This window comes from Tachyglossus aculeatus, chromosome 24, assembly GCF_015852505.1.
Source record: "Tachyglossus aculeatus isolate mTacAcu1 chromosome 24, mTacAcu1.pri, whole genome shotgun sequence".
Lineage (NCBI taxonomy): Eukaryota > Metazoa > Chordata > Mammalia > Monotremata > Tachyglossidae > Tachyglossus > Tachyglossus aculeatus.
The window spans coordinates 25,583,205-25,598,800 of NC_052089.1; the positions used below are offsets into that span (position 1 = coordinate 25,583,205).

Here is a 15,596-nt window from a genome sequence, read left to right on the forward strand (position 1 = left end):
ACAACACAACTAAATGAGACACAGTGACTTTTACTTTATTTTTTAAAATATATGTATCGCATAAATATCCATATTTTGCACTGGGTGAAAATGCACCTTTCATATCAGGTATAATTTATTTTCTTTTTTTTCCTCTCCTTTCGAAACCTGCGTTGCATAATAGAACCCGTTGTCTGTTCCGTAGACCATATTTAGCAAATCTCGCCAATTTTCTTTTGCTAACTTTTGACTTCTAGTTCAGTGGCTCAGATCCCGATGTGAAAGAAATTGGGAGGGAGATTCTGAAAGTCGTGTTGACCTGAAGGATCTGATCCATTCTTTGATCTAGCTTGGCACTGAAGTTGGGCAAAGACAGTAATGATTGTCCGTACTTTTACGTTCTCAGTGTTCGCTTGGATAGCTGTAAGAAACAATGGTATTTGGGGCGGGTTGCTGAGGAGAATAAAAATCGGGTTTTTTTTTCTAAATTTTGTAGCATGTGACTCCTATTTTCAATTGCTCAAGAAACTTCAACTCACAGTACCAAAAAACCCCCAAAAAAGAATTAAAAGAATTGTTTTGTGTCCAGTACCGTATGTGGAGTAATTCAGTACTGCGTTGGCATGCCTTGAAATTGTATTTAAGGAATGGACAAAGAATTTGGGGTAACAAGGACAGTGATAAAAGGCACATGCTCTGGAGACTTCCATGCAGCAAGCTGCTTTGTGAGGATATTTTACTGCTTCTCATTTTAAAGGTGTTCAGTAAGGAAGGGCTCACCCTGATCGACCTGGAGACAGTGCTGAAAATGTCCGGCGAGGATTTCCTGTGAAAGGCACAGACCAACTTACTCTTAAGTATAAAGCAAAGTGCTGCTTCAGCAGATCAATTGCTTTTTCATCATGTTGTCTGCTGTGGAAAAAAATCGCTAGGCAATTTGATCAATTTGTTACAAAAGTAATTCCGGTTGGCCCACTATGGAAGGTTTAGCCAGAACTGCTTTATTTATAAAGTATATGTATATAGTTTTTTTATATAGTTTTTCCTGCCTGTAGTGTGCGTGTGTGTATTTTATGTAGGTGGATGAGTCTACATTCTAATGTGTAGTGTGGCTTCTGTTGGTTTCAATGACATAGCCTAGACAGAAAAGACTTGGGAAACATGCACTGGGCTTTCCTTAAAAACTGGGATTTCTGAATTATGAATTGGTGGTCACTAGTTGATTGTACCTAAAAGAGTTGTTTTTAAAACTTTGCCAGCACACTGAGAAGTCTGTAGCACGACATTTTACTCAGTTCACTTCCTTTAAATGGTTTCGATAGTGAAAGTCGTAATAAAGCCGATCAATCGGATGATTGATTCTGACTCCAGGAATTGTGGGAAATCACTCAAATGCTCATATTCTATTTATGAGTGATTGTTCGTTCGAACCGAACTGCGAGCAAAGTCTTTCGTTTGCTTTCCGGGACATTTTTCTGGAATTATTGACAAACACCATCGGTATCACAACTACCCTCGGTGGAGCGCTTAAACTTACACCTGCCCAGTGCAGTTTTTTTCGGTCCCCAGAGGTCAGTCAAAACTTTTGGGTCGACACGTTTCCCCGTCGTTGTTTTTTCCAGGAGAAGTTGAATGAAACTTTTCTTAACCGTGTGCTCCCTGGCGGATGAAACCCCTCTCTAGATTTTCTGCTTCGTTATGCGAGGCGGGCTGCTTCTAGCAGGCAGACTTCCTTGCGCTGTCCGTTCTGTCCCGTGATTAACTGCCCCCTGCGGCCCCCAACCCAAAATGAATGAATGCTTGAAACGCTGAATTCCGGTCAGCTAGAAGTTTCCTGCTGCCTCTGGGTTTTCCAACTAGGCCTCAAGAAAGCTTCCTTGTCAGGATTCACTTCCAAATGATCATCTCCTTTTTTCATAACTCTGGAGCACCCCAATCTCCCACCTCACGCTCACCCGCACCCCAGAGTTTCTATTCAGGCTCCAAGTTGTCTCATGTTTCTTGTTCTTGCTTGTTTTAGGAGGAAAAAGAATCCTGACATGAATATGGAACGGAAAGAAACCGATTCGAAGCGGAAATCCCTTCAGGTAATTAAATCGTCCACTTTACTATCGTCCGTTTTCTTTTAGCCCCAGTGTTAAAAATATGTTCAGCGGCGGGATTTCTTTCCTGTTTACAGAATGGAGCTCTCTTACAAATTTATCTACGCAAATTTGCTGGTTTGGATATTTTTGTTCTTTCAGTTGAAAATAGCAGAATCCTGGCAGCTTTGGCAACTGCTTGAAATTGTGTTGCGAAACTAGTGCCCATTTCGGGTGCCCACGCGTGCACGCTTGCACACACAAACACGTACACACGCACAAATATACACATACACGCTTGCGTGAAATGAAATCTATTTCATGAAATGATCCATACCTTTAACATGCTCGCATATCAGAGAACATGATGTTGGAAAAATATATTGTAATATCTAAAAATTCAGGGAAGAAAAGCAAGGGCCCAAGTTTTTTGCGGCTCTCCGACACCTTAAAATTGCTTCTTTTTCCTTGTAGGTTGGTGTCTTAATTTGTAGGGTGAATTAGAGAACTTTTTTTTCTACTTTTGTCACTTTTCAGTGCATGGTGGCTGAATCTTTAAATCATAGAATAGGAACAAAGGAAGAATTTGAAAAGTTCAAGAACATCACAGAGCTTTTCCTAAAGAACCCCAGCGATGTGGACATGATCCAAAACATTCCAAAAGTCACTGGAGCTTTTCAAAAATTTTGGAATTTTTTTTTCTTCGTTTTTGCCCTTTAGTATATATACATTAGACATTTAAAGAATAGGAACGCTGTTTAAAATTGTGCCTAGCCAGTCCAAATTTGCCCGAGATATTTGCTTAGGAAGCCAAGTAATTGCGTAGAAAATCACTGTGCTGCTAGGAAATATTCCTGAAATTGTTGCTGGTTTATGTTTCGACTTGTTTTAAGACTGTCAGTCTTTTAAGACTGTCAAACAATTAGAATTTTTCCGGTATCACACCTGTTGACAGGTTGAAAGTTAATTGGAGGGATTATACGCTGTAAAATTATATTCTGGGCCTGATAAATACCTTCCTCTTCATTTGATGTCTGTGATGAAAAAGGCTTGGTGTGTCGATGAATTTGTATGCAAAAAGCCGACGCGGAGGCCTTTCTGTTGAGCTTTATCAGCTGCGACCGAGTAGCGCCGATCGTTTTAACCACTTAACCCAACACCTTCGATCCGGGCCTGTCGCCGTGGAGAAAACGTCCCCGATGGCTTGCCGTCAGTTCTGCGCTTGATGTCAGCTGGGAGAGACCGTGTGACAGTGCCAGTTGGCATAAACCCGTAGATCCGATCTTGTGGTGAAGTGAAATACACAAGCTCGCCTCTCTGGGTCTGTGTCAGTGTGGTAATCGGACAAAAATATATGCTTCCAGTTGTTGGAGAGAAGGTGCTCTGCCCCATTCAGATGGATGATGCGCGTCCTAAAGGATCATTTTCTGTTTGGCTTAGCTCATCAAGCCTGTCCTGAGCCAGAGCCATTTTATTTCTCAGTCACTCGAGTGAGCTGCCCTCAAAAGCGCGTTGTGCTTTCCGCTGAACGTCCGTTGAATGGGCCCGGTTTCGGAAATGGAAGGGGGCTTTCATTGGTTTATCACGTATTTTGTTTTTTGGTATCGGGTTGGGGGGATTGAGAAAAAGAGTGTTACCCGGCTTCTCAAAGCCACCTGGGCACGTCCGGGTCACGTGGGTCACCCGGTCGCCAGAAGGAACGCCGTATGTTGGCTTGAAAGCAGTGATCGGCGGCCTGAGGAAAGCTTTCAGAACGACAGTTGGGTGGAGACGGTGGGAGTCAGGTGGGATTTCCCCGGGCCCATCTGAGAGCCCCCTCGCCCCCCCCCCCCCCCCCGAAGGAAACGATTCCAAGTCCGACTCCTGCTGGAGGGAAACCCAGTGAAGCCATTTGGGGTTCATGGGCACCGGAGGTTGGCCCACATCCCAGGGCTTCCCGAAACCGGACACCGCCGCCTTTGGCATTCCACCCCTGCCTTTGGCATTCCACCCCAGCAGGGAGCCCTCAGACGCGGAAGGCCATTTTGGAGGCGGCTGGCCGAAGACCGGAAGAAGACTCTCCCTGTCACCTCTGGAAGCCGTGTGCATCCGGGTTGAGGTAGTAGGTTGTATGGTTTAGAGTCACACCCCGGGAGTTAACTGTACAACCTTCTAGCTTTCCTTAGAGCACACTCAATTCTTCGTGGGAGTCATCACCGTTTCCAGCTGGCCAGGAGAGCCCTGCTCGGCAAAGAGCCAGGTGTCTCTGGCAACGGGGTGTGGAGGGGAGGGGGGTGGGCATCACGCTGCGGCTTTCATACGATCGGGACCCTCCTAATTGCTGGAAGATTCCATCCCGTTCAGCGCGGGACAACGGTAAGGTGTCGTTCCGGAGGGATCAGACCACCCATTCCCGACGCTCGGAAGAGGGAGTCGGCTATGCTGTGTGCCTTAAGGGTGACGATGGAGAAGCAGGGAGCCACGATTGTATAGGCGGGTGCAGGCGTTTCCGGCTTTGACCGACTGTTTGTTAAATGTTGACTCCTCCTCCATTGTGCCGGGCGGTTTCCAAACTTCCAGGTTGCCTGCCGAGCAGCGTTTCCAAAATTTCCGGCGTGTGGCAGGAGGGTTTGCGGGCGACCGAGATCCAGTTCTGTTGGACTGTTCTGTGTTCAGGGTTTTCAGCCCCACGGTTTAGCCAATGTAAATCGGAAACTCTTGCGAGGTTCGTCATCTGACCCCCTTCTTGGCAGCCATTTGTGAGTTTGACTAGATAACACACACAAAAAAAGGGGGCATACGAAATGCATTGAAGATTGAGAAGATTGGTCTGTAATGCATCGTAAGGACTTATAGTGGCCACCATCTTGTATCTTTTTATTTTTTTTTGTGTGTGGGGGTGTTATTTGTTAAGCCCTTAATTGACAAACATTGTTCAAAGTAGTGGAGTAGATAGACGCTAATTGAAGTCAGATACAGTCCCCGTCCCTCATGGGGCTCGCAGTCTATGTAAGGGGGAGAACAGGTATTGAATCCTCAAATGCAGTTGAGGAACACCCCTTCTAGACTTTAAGCTCATTGTGGGCAGGGGACAAGTCTACCAAACACCCTTATATAGTAGTCTCCCAAGCGCTTAGTACAGTGCTCTGCACACAGTAAGTGTTCAATAAATACAATTGATTGATTGATTGAGGCCCAGAGAAGTGACTTGCCCGAGGTCACATGGCAGAGTCAGGATTAGAACCCAGGTCCTCTGGCTCCCAGGCCTGTGCTCTTTCAAGTAGGCCCTGCTGCTTCCCTGCAGAAATCTGTTCTGAAATTTTGTGTGCATATTTTTTAAATGCTTACTGTATTCCAGGCACTGTACTAAGCTCTGGGGCGCATACAAGGAAATCAGGGTGGACACAGTCCCTGTCCCACATGGGGCTCACAGTCATAATCTCCATTTTACAGATGAGGTAACTGAGGCCCACAGAAGTGAAGCGACTTGCCCAAGGCCTCCCAGCAGATGTGGCAGAGCCTGGATTAGAACCCATGACCTTCTGATTCCCAGACCCGTGTTCTACCCATTCCACCATGCAGTGGAGTCTCTCTGAGGCCATCCAGTAGAGATCCACTCAGGTTGGATAGCAATGATAATTCACAGGAGTTGCCAACATCTCCTCCTGAAGTGTGGGAAGGGTAAGGCCCAAGAGGCCCTTTTATCAGTCCTGGGAAATTTTGCCATGTTGTGTCCTCTCTCCCTCCCAGGATCCTCCTACAAGTTTTGCCCCTTCTGGCCCTTTATTTCTGCATCCTCCCCCATCTCCCTCACTGACACTTAAGCTCATTGTGGGCAGGGAATGTGTCTACCAACTCTGTTGTATTGCGTCTTCCTAAGTGCTTAGTACAGTGACTGCACACAGTAAGTGCTCAACAAATACCATTGATGGATTTATTTGAGAAGTGCTCCTCAGCCTCAAGATGGCAATGTCACCACCGGGCCAAAACTTGCCCCTCCTCCTCACCACACTGTCTGCCGGGCACGTTGGCACAGAATCACAGCCAACCCACAGGTCAGAGTTTACTCACCGATTTCCCCATTTTCATCCAAACTCGGGAAAATGGAAACATTTAGAATAGACCTGGTGGAAGGTTAAGAAATAGCATGACGAATACGATTAAGAAACAAGATCTAAATTAGCAGGGCATCTTGTAAGCGAGGAAACCACGAAAGTGATTTTAGCTAAACAGTTCAAGTTTTTTAATTGTGCAAGAGTATTTGTTCAAGGTCTTGGGATAATGAACCTGAACAAATATATTCGGTGTGGTGGGGGTGGGGAGGTTCATTATTTGGGAGTTTCGGAGGTTGGTTGGGTGCAGTTGTCTCTTCCAAGTGTATTGGATTACACAGTGGGTTACCCAGACGCAGGAGTAGGACAAGGGTAGAAATCCCAATTAGTCAAGCAAGATTTAAAATTCTATTATGGTTATTATTGTGGTATTTGTTAATGTTAAGTGCTTACTATGTCCCAATCAGCATAATAAGCCCTGGGGTAGATACAGGTTGGACACAGTCCCTGTCCCAGATGGGGTTCCGAATGTGATCGGTCACTATTTTGTGAAGCGCTTACTATGTGTCAAGCACTGTTCTAAGCGCTGGGGTAGATACAAGTTGATATATCCCTGTCCCACATGGGGCTCTCAGTATTAGGGGAAGGGAAGACAGGTATCAACTCCCTGTTATATTGGGGAGGAAATTGAGGCACAGGGAAGTGAAGTGAGTTGCCCATGGTCACACAACAGAAAAGTGGCAGAGCTGGGATTAGAATCCAGATAACTATAATGATGGCATTTATTAAGTGCTTACTATGTGCAAAGCACTGTTCTAAGCACTGGGGAGGTTACAAGGTGATCAGGTTGTCCCACGGGGGGCTCACAGTCTTCATCCCCATTTTACAGATGAGGGAACTGAGGCCCAGAGAAGTGAAGTGACTTGCCCAAAGTCACACAGCCGACAATTGGCAGAGCCGGGATTTGAACCCAGGACCTCTGACTCCAAAGCCCTGGCTCTTTCCACTGAGCCACGAGATCCTCCGGCATCCAATGGACAGTTGTGGGCCTTTTCCTGTGGTCTCAGACAGTGGATCCCAAAACATGATCTCATCATATATTCCTCCAGCATGCATCTCACTAAGAAGCCATTGCTGATTTTCAACCATAAAGAGGGCGTTAAAGGGATAATGTCCCAAAGTCATGCCCTTGGCTGAAAACTGGCCCAAAAGCCTAGCGCTTTGACCCATTGGTTTCATCTGTGGTTTTGCCTGGGGGATGTTTGGGCCTCCAGAGGGGCAGTGGAGTTGTAGTGAGTCCATCCCATCCTTGACCAGCCTTCATCGTAGGAATAGAAGCTGCAGCAGGCTCACGGTCTGTTGGAATCAGTTGAATTTCAGGTGGCCGTTGGAAATGGCTCAAACCAGTACAGAAATAGACCAGTTAAGGCATAAGCAAGCCCTTGACTCAGGTAACACTGATGAGCATGAATGGAGACATCATACATACCTTGGTGGTGATGATGGCATTTGTTAAGTGCTTACTGTGTGCAAAGCACTGTTCTAAACGCTGGGGGTGGGGGGGGGGGAATAAAAGGTGATCAGGTTGTCCCATGGGGGGCTCACAGTTTGAATCCCCATTTTACAGATGAGGTAACTGAGGCACAGAGAAGATAAGTGACTTGCCCAAAGTCACACAGCTGACAATTGGCAGTCGGGATTAGAACCTATGACCTCTGGCTCCCAAGACCGTGCTCTTTCCATTGTGGTAAGGGACAGGGGAAGTGGGAGTTGGGGCGCGCAGGAGATGGGGAGAGCAAGGGGTGGAGGGGAAGCAGGGGATTTGGAGGAGAAGCAGGAGATGAGGGCAGGCAGTTCGGGGCGGCCCCTCACTGTTGAAGTAGCCGCGGCTGTAGGCGAACCAAACTGCCAAAGCGAGCGGGCCGAGCAGGATCAGGGACACGATCACAGCCGCCACGATGCTGTCCACATTCAGCTCCACTGTGGTGGCGGGGAGACCAGGTTGGGGGGTGAAGGGGGGCGTCCCAGGTCCCTAGGGATCCAGCGCTCCCGATGTAGACTGTCATCTCTTTCTTAGATCTTCAGCATAAATTGCCCGGTGAGGTTTTTAGGGACAACCCGTCTCCTGCAGTCAGCGAGGCCTTAAGTGGTGCGGCTCCCTGGTAATTTAGGCATGGGCATTCATACACCACGGAATGGAAATGAAGACCATATTTTAAGAGGTAACCCTCCGGCCAATCTATTCTGTGCACCTAAAGAGTCATTACGTTCTCCCTACGCTCCCTCCTCCCACCCCCCAAAAAAAAAATCCACTGTTGTTGGATTTCCTGTTTTGCTGGTGCTTTGGAGTGTCATTTGAGAATATGACACTAATAGAATTCCAGTCACACGGTAAAACATTCGATACTATATTTCCTCCCTTCACTCTGTCCCCTCTCTTTTTATGATGTGCCACTGGTCCTTGAAGTTGAGATTGTCGGCCATCTGAGATGGATCCAGACATATTAAGAACAGACATGAAGCCCTCCAAGGGTACTTGGAACCATTAAGGCCTCCACTCTAATCGTAATACAAAAAGAGCAAGTTAATGGAAAAATAATGGGTGCATCACGGGGCTTTCTAAAAATACCTCCATTTAGCTCCTCGCTTCTTTGACAGAGCTCTATGGGCAACTCTGGCTCAGAGTGGAATTTCCATGTTTTTCTGTAACCTGTTCGTGACCGGGTATGGGTTTGGATCTCTCTGGCGCCTTGAAAAGCAGCAGACCCAGTTGTCTCTGTCTCGCTTTGGGGGGACATCTCTGAGAGCCTGACGGGAGTCTCCCAACAAGTCATTTTATTTTCTATTTCTCAGTCCCTCGTATTTATCCAGCACAGGTATTTCCATGATCTGTCCTTCCAGACCTCTTCCCCAGAAGAATTTAGCTTGAAAGGCAGTGTGTCTTTCACACGTGACCCTTCTAAGATCACCTCTCCTCCAGGAGGCCTTTCCTAATTAATATCTCATCCCCTCACCCCATTTCCCCACTAACGACCCCATCAGCACTTAGTAATAACAATAATAATGAGTAAATGATGGTATTTATTAAATGTGTACTGTGTGCCAAACACTGTACTAAGCCCTTAGGAACGATGCAGCGTGGCTTAGTGGAAACAGTCTGGGCTTGGGAGTCAGAGGAGATGGGTTCTAATCCCGGCTCTGCCACTTGTCTGTTTTGTGAACTTGAGCTTAATTTCTCTGTGCCTCAGTTCTGTCATCTATAAAATGGGGGTGAAGACTGTGAGCCCCACATGGGACAACCTGATTACTTTGTAAGTACTCCGGTGCTTAGAACAGTGCTTGGCACATAGTAAGCACTTAACAAATACCATAATAATTAGATCAGAGACAGTCCCGGTCCCTACCCCGGCTCCTTCCTAAATTGGGGGAACCATTGGCTTTGATTGGATTCGTTAAACGTTTGCTTTGGTTCCTTTATTGGGCCTGCCCCTCTTGGGATGAGGGGAACTTGGGATATTGCTGTTTGTAATTGTTTCGGCAAGTGAGGAGTCAAGGAGAGGAGAGAGGTGTATCCACTTACAGAAGAGGCTCAAGGGGAAAGAGAGGAGATGAGATCAATCGATCGATGTTATTTATTGAGTGCTTCCTGGGTGTAGAGTACTGTGCTAAATATTTACAGTGCCACTGAGTTAGTAGATGCCATCCCTGTGAAGCCAAGAAAGAAGGAGCTAGAGACAGAAGAAAAAAGGAATGCATTTCCCCTTGCCACACTCCTACCTGTAATGTATTTTCATGACTCATTCCCTGTCCAGATTGTAAACCACGAAGGCAAGGATCAGGTCTGCTAACTCTGTTGTACTCTCCCAAATGTTCAGTACGGTGCTCTGCATTAGAATAAGTGCCTGATAAGTGCATTCATCGATATACTGTTCCGCTCGTTTCAAAAGGACATGTAGGTTGTGACTTAAATTATTCGTCCGAGGGCTCACTTCCCCAGAGCTGTGATTTCCACAAGGCCAATTAGATTATCTCGTGGCAATTAGACAACACACTCCATTCTCCTGTCGCATGGAGATTTTGTTCCCTTCACACCCTGTGTTAAGAAAACCTCAGGCTCTAGTTCACACGCGTGTTCCATTACCGTGCACCGTTGCCCAACCGTTTCTGCCTCGGGTCTCACGTTGTCAGACATGCACTGTCAGGAGAATGTCCCTTAATTCCCCATCAGCCTTAAAGCCTAAATGCATAGTGATCTCATGCCCGAGAAGTAGCGTGGCCTGCGAGTTAGAGGAGCTGGGTTCTAATCCCAGCTGTGCCAGTTGCCTGCCGTGTGACCTTGGGCAAGTCACTTAACTTCCCTGGGCCTCAGTTTCCTCATCTTAAATGGAGGCTCAGTACCCGTTCTTCCTCTTTGACTGTGAGCCCCTTGTGGTAAAGGGACTGTCTGATGCGATTATCTTGCATTCAACTCATTCAATCGTATTTATTGAGCACTTACTGTGTGCAGAGCACAGTACGAAGCGCTTGGGAAGTACAAGTTGGCAACATATAGAGACGTTCCCTACCCAACAGTGGGCTTACAGTCTTGCATCTATCCCAGTGCTTCATGCAGTGTTTGGCGCATAGTCAAGTGATTTACAAATGTCCCAATTATTATTATTCTTAGGTGATGTGTGTTCTAGTCCTTCTTCTGCCACTTGCCTGCTCTCTGACACTGGGCAAGTCTCTTGACTTCTCAGTGCCTCATTTGTTGTTATATGGTACTCTCCCAAGTGCTTAGTACAATGCTTTGCACACAGTAAGCACTCAGTAAATACGATTGAATGAATTTTCCACTTCCGTGAAATGGGACAAATGGCCCTCTCCCTTGCCCTTCTAGACACTGAGCCTCATTCGGGACAGGAGAGGTGTCCAATGTGATTGTTTTGTATCTTCCCTGTCATTTCTAGACTGTGAGCCCGTTGTTGGGTAGGGACTGTCTCTATATGTTGCTGACTTGTACTTCCCAAGTGCTTAGTACAGTGCTTTGCACACAGTAAGCGCTCAATAAATACAACTGAATGAATGAATTATTAATGGTAATTAATGGTTCACCACCTCTGTGGCCAACAGGGTGTGAGCCAGGTTAGCAGCTGCTAGCCACATCTTGCAGGCATCCCAGCAAGACCATCTTCCACGATGCCCAGCTTACTCGGGGGAGGAAGGGGAGAAGGGGAAGAGTCCCGGCTGAAGCCGCTCCACCCCGTGCCCCTGTCACTACCACCCACTCCCATTCCCCCCAGTTCACTGCCGCCTACCTGTTTCTGCTCCCAAAGTGGTCACTTTCCACCTTCTCCCCGCTGCCCATCTCTGATGCCTGGAGTCACAACAGTTGATGCCCTTGCATCCCACAGGTGTAAGCTAATGTGGGCAGGGGTGGTATTGGGGAGGCAGACGGGCTCAGCAGCAAAAGAGGGCTCATCTTGGTTCACTTCCTATTGTCTTGGCCAATCGCTGGCCCCAGCCGCACCTGCCAGGGAGTGCCAAGTGAGCCTGGGAGCTTTCCTGAGGTGGACATTGCTCAGAGGCCCTGAAATCCCCCTGCAGGCTGTACTCCCACAGAATGGACATTTTAGGCACTTGGCACCTTGCCCGTCCCGGCCGGATTGAAACAGGCGGGCTTAGAAGTTGCCAGTTATCTCAGAAATGAGGACAGAGAACAGCTCCATTTCCACCTTTCACCAATTCATTCATTCAGTCGTATTTATTGAGCACTCACTGTGTGCAGAGCACTGTACTGAGCACTTGGGAAGTAGCCCTCTGCTCACCCCCTCCTTATCTCATGGGGAGGGGGTGCCCACTGTCTGCTGGCATTGCCTTGGTCTTTCTCCAGTCCACTGTCTTTCCATTTGAGGGCCCAGGCATGGCCAGGCTTATGAGAAGCAGTGCGGCCTAATGGATAGAGCATGGGCCTGGGGCACAGAGAAGTGAAGTGACTTGCTCAAAGTCACACAGCTGATCAGTGGTGGAGCAGGGATTAGAACCCACAACCCCTGGCTCCCAAGCCTCTTTCCACTAAGCCACGCTGCTTCTCTTTCTCAAAAGCTTTTCCCTCATTTGAGTCGATTCCACTGATACTAATAAAACATTTTAAGGAACTTAGGATTTCTTAAATTTCGGCATCCCATCACCAGGCAATATTCTTGGATACCTACCACAAAATTGGGAGGGTTTTTTGTTTTGTTTTGTTTTTTTAAAGTTCTAACAATAGAGTGTTATGATGTCGAGGGTAAAGCTTGCCTCGTTATGATGTGGAAAGGCACCACATTAATCTGAGGAAAATGAATTCCAATTTTACATGTAGAGGCTTGCGGTCCAGGACTACCAGGAATTCCCAAGCAGGCCAGGACCTCAACGCTCCTCTAAACCCCTCTGGCCCTGGTGCCAGAGTGAGGAATGTTCATCCATAAGACACCTTTAGACAGGCAGAGAAGGGTGCTTCGGCGTATGAAGCAGCATGGCTTACTGGTTAGAGCACAGGCTTGGGAGTCAGAAGGGCCTGAGTTCTAATCCCAGCTCCACCGCATGTCTGCTGTATGCCCTTGGGCAAGTCACTTACCTTCTCTGTGCCTCAGTTCCCTCATCTGGAAAATGGGGATTTAGAGTGAGCCCCGTGTGGGACAGGGACAGTGTCCAACCTGATTAACTTGCATCTACCCCAGCGCTTACAACAGTGTTTGGCACATAATAAATACTTAACAAATACCATTATTATATGATGGCCACTGGGCACATCCGTTCATGAAGGTAGCCCATCTGATAGGGCCAGGTGGTTCTCTCTGAGTACGGGCAGCAGAAAAAGTTCAAGATGGAGGTACGTGCTCATTTCTTGTGGATCAAGTGCTAGCCTTTTGTGAATAACAAACCACTCCAGGCCGACAGGTTTTCACATTTCAGCCTTCTTACCCTGAATCCCACTTGATGTAATTATTGGCCCTCTTCTTCATTCTCCATGTAGTAGCCCAAGACTAAACTTTGAGGCGTATGTGGAAGGCGAACTTTTTGTTTGTGTTCTTGTCTTCAAGTTACTTGCATGGGCACATTTAAATTGTGTTTCACCATGACTAGTTGAAAACTCAGTGGGAAAGAAATAAGGATCGATCAGTCAGTAATATTCATGACTGGAAGCAGCGTGACTTAGTTCTTAGAGCACGGAGCTGGGAGTCAGAAGGACTTGGGTTCTAATCCCGTCTCCGCCACATGTATGCTGTTTGACCTCGGGCAAGTCGCTTCATATCTCTGGCCCTCATCTGTAAAATGGGGATTAAGACTGTGAGCCCCATGTGGGACAGGGACTGTGTCCAACCCGATTAACTTGTAGGTACCCCAGTGCTTAGAACAGTTCTTGGCAAATAGTAAGCGCTCAACAGGTACCATAATTATTATTGAGTTCCTTCTGCATGCAGAGCACTTTCCTGAGCGCTTTGGAGAGTAGAAGAGACAGTTGGCACTGTTCCTGCCTTCAGGGAGCTTTAAGATGAGTGGGAAAGAAAGACACAAAAAGCTTTTACCGATAAGAAGAAGAAATGAAGAAGTGTTTGAATTAGTGCCTAAAAACCGATAAAAAGGGGAGCATTTTCAGGGATATTTATACTCCCATCAATCAATATAATTTATGGGATGGAAACTTTCCTTACTAATTGTAGTCAGTGGTTGGGACAATAGAGTAAGTATACGTAGGTGGTCCATGCTCTCAAGGAGCAAATAGTCTAGCAAGGAAGGCAGACACTAAAATAAATTATGGGAAGGGGCAGCAACCGAGAAGCAGCATGGCCTAGTGGGTAGAGCAAGATCCAGGGAGTCAGAAAGTTGTGGGTTCTAATCCCGGTTCTGCCTCTGGTCTGCTGTGTGGCCTTGGGCAGGTCACTTCACTTCTCTGTGGCTTAGTTGCCTCATCTGTAAAATGAGACTCTGAGCTTGAGACTCTGAGCGCCACATGGGACAAGGGACTATGTCCAACTCGATTTGCTTGGATCCACCCCAGCGTTTAGTACAGTGCCTGGCACATAGTAAGCACTTAACAAATACTATTATTATTATCAATAAAGATATGGACAAGAGCGCTGTGGGGGTGTCTCAGTATGCCGGGGTCCATCCTGGCCTTGCTCCACTGAGTTGGGCCTTTGGGACTAACTGGCCATCTCGTCTCCCTGGACAGTTGTGAGTTTCAGTTGAGAAGAGATGCCGTGTGACCCATGACAAAGTGCTAAATTCTGCCTCGTGTCATTTGCATCCAACTTTATCCCCAGAGACTCCCTGCCCCATCTGTAATGAAGGGCAGATTTTGCTCCTAAGCACTTAAATTTGTCTCGGGCCTACGTTAATACTGTTTACACTTAAAATAGTCAGCATTCTAGGTTAGTTTCTGCTTTCTTTTAATGCACATTTATGAGAAAAGGAATAATTAGCAGAGGTTCCAAATTTCCAATTAAAAACACATGGTGAGCCCAAAATGTGTTAACAGAGCCCTGTGTGGGTTGCTGGAGCTATTACAGTCTTAATCTTGGCTATAGGGGATCCTACTTCCAGTTCTTAAAAAAGAAAATACAAAAATCTTGGGCCTAGGGCACCGCCATTTCATTCAGACTGTGGAGGCGGAAAAGGGAGCAGGGATTTTAGCCGCCATTTTGGCCCTTCTCAGCCCTGATTGGAAACTCGCGGGTCATATAATAATAATAGCGGCATTTATTAAGCGCTTACTATGTGCAAAGCACTGTTCTAAGCTCTGGGGAGGTTACAAGGCGATCATATGACTGGCTCTGACCTCTGTGGAGCCCATCACACCCATGGCCTCGGCGTAATTGGCCCTCATGACGACGCCCAGGATTTTGCCAGTTTCCCCACACTAGACCGCAAACTCCTTGGGGGCAGGAACCAGGTCTTCTCCCTCTATTGGACTCTCCTGAGCTCTTAGTCCAATGCCCTGCACAGAGTAGTTGCTCAATAAATGCCATTTGCTTGCTTGATTGATTGAAGTGGTGGTTTGGAGAAGCACCGTGTTCCTCAGAGGAAGCCCACCACCCATTCCAGGACCAGCTTCTTAATCATCACAAATAATTGTGATCTTGGTTTCTCACACAGCTGTGTGCCAAGCACTGTGCCGAGCACCGGGGGTGATTCACCACAGTCTTCATCCTGCACGGGGCACTCCACTGAAGGGAAGACTGTGAGCCCACTGTTGGGTAGGGACCGTCTCTATATGTTGCCAACTTGTACTTCCCAAGTGCTTAGTACAGTGCTCTGCACACAGTAAGCGCTCAATAAATAACGATTGATTGATTGAAGAGGGAGTGGGGCAGAGAGAGCTTGGCTTGGGGATGAAAGCAAACCTTTGGCCCTTACCGTTGTCCTCAAGTGCTCATGCTCGCCCGGAGCCTGTTCTTGCTCACTGCCCGAGCAGAGAAAGGATTTGATTAAAGTGAGCTGGCCATTGCTGGGATGGGAAATAAACATTTGGGTATTAAGA

At 47.1% G+C, this 15,596-nt stretch overlaps 1 long non-coding RNA gene across 1 annotated transcript in view; it reads left to right on the top strand.

Annotated features, from left to right (window-relative positions):
- The window catches only part of LOC119945219, a 114,432-nt gene that overhangs the window by 70,659 nt on the left and 28,177 nt on the right, over positions 1–15,596 (top strand). The window contains exon 3 of the long non-coding RNA XR_005456155.1: positions 2,000–2,066. This is a non-coding gene — a long non-coding RNA (uncharacterized LOC119945219). The remainder of the gene's footprint in view (positions 1–1,999; positions 2,067–15,596) is intronic.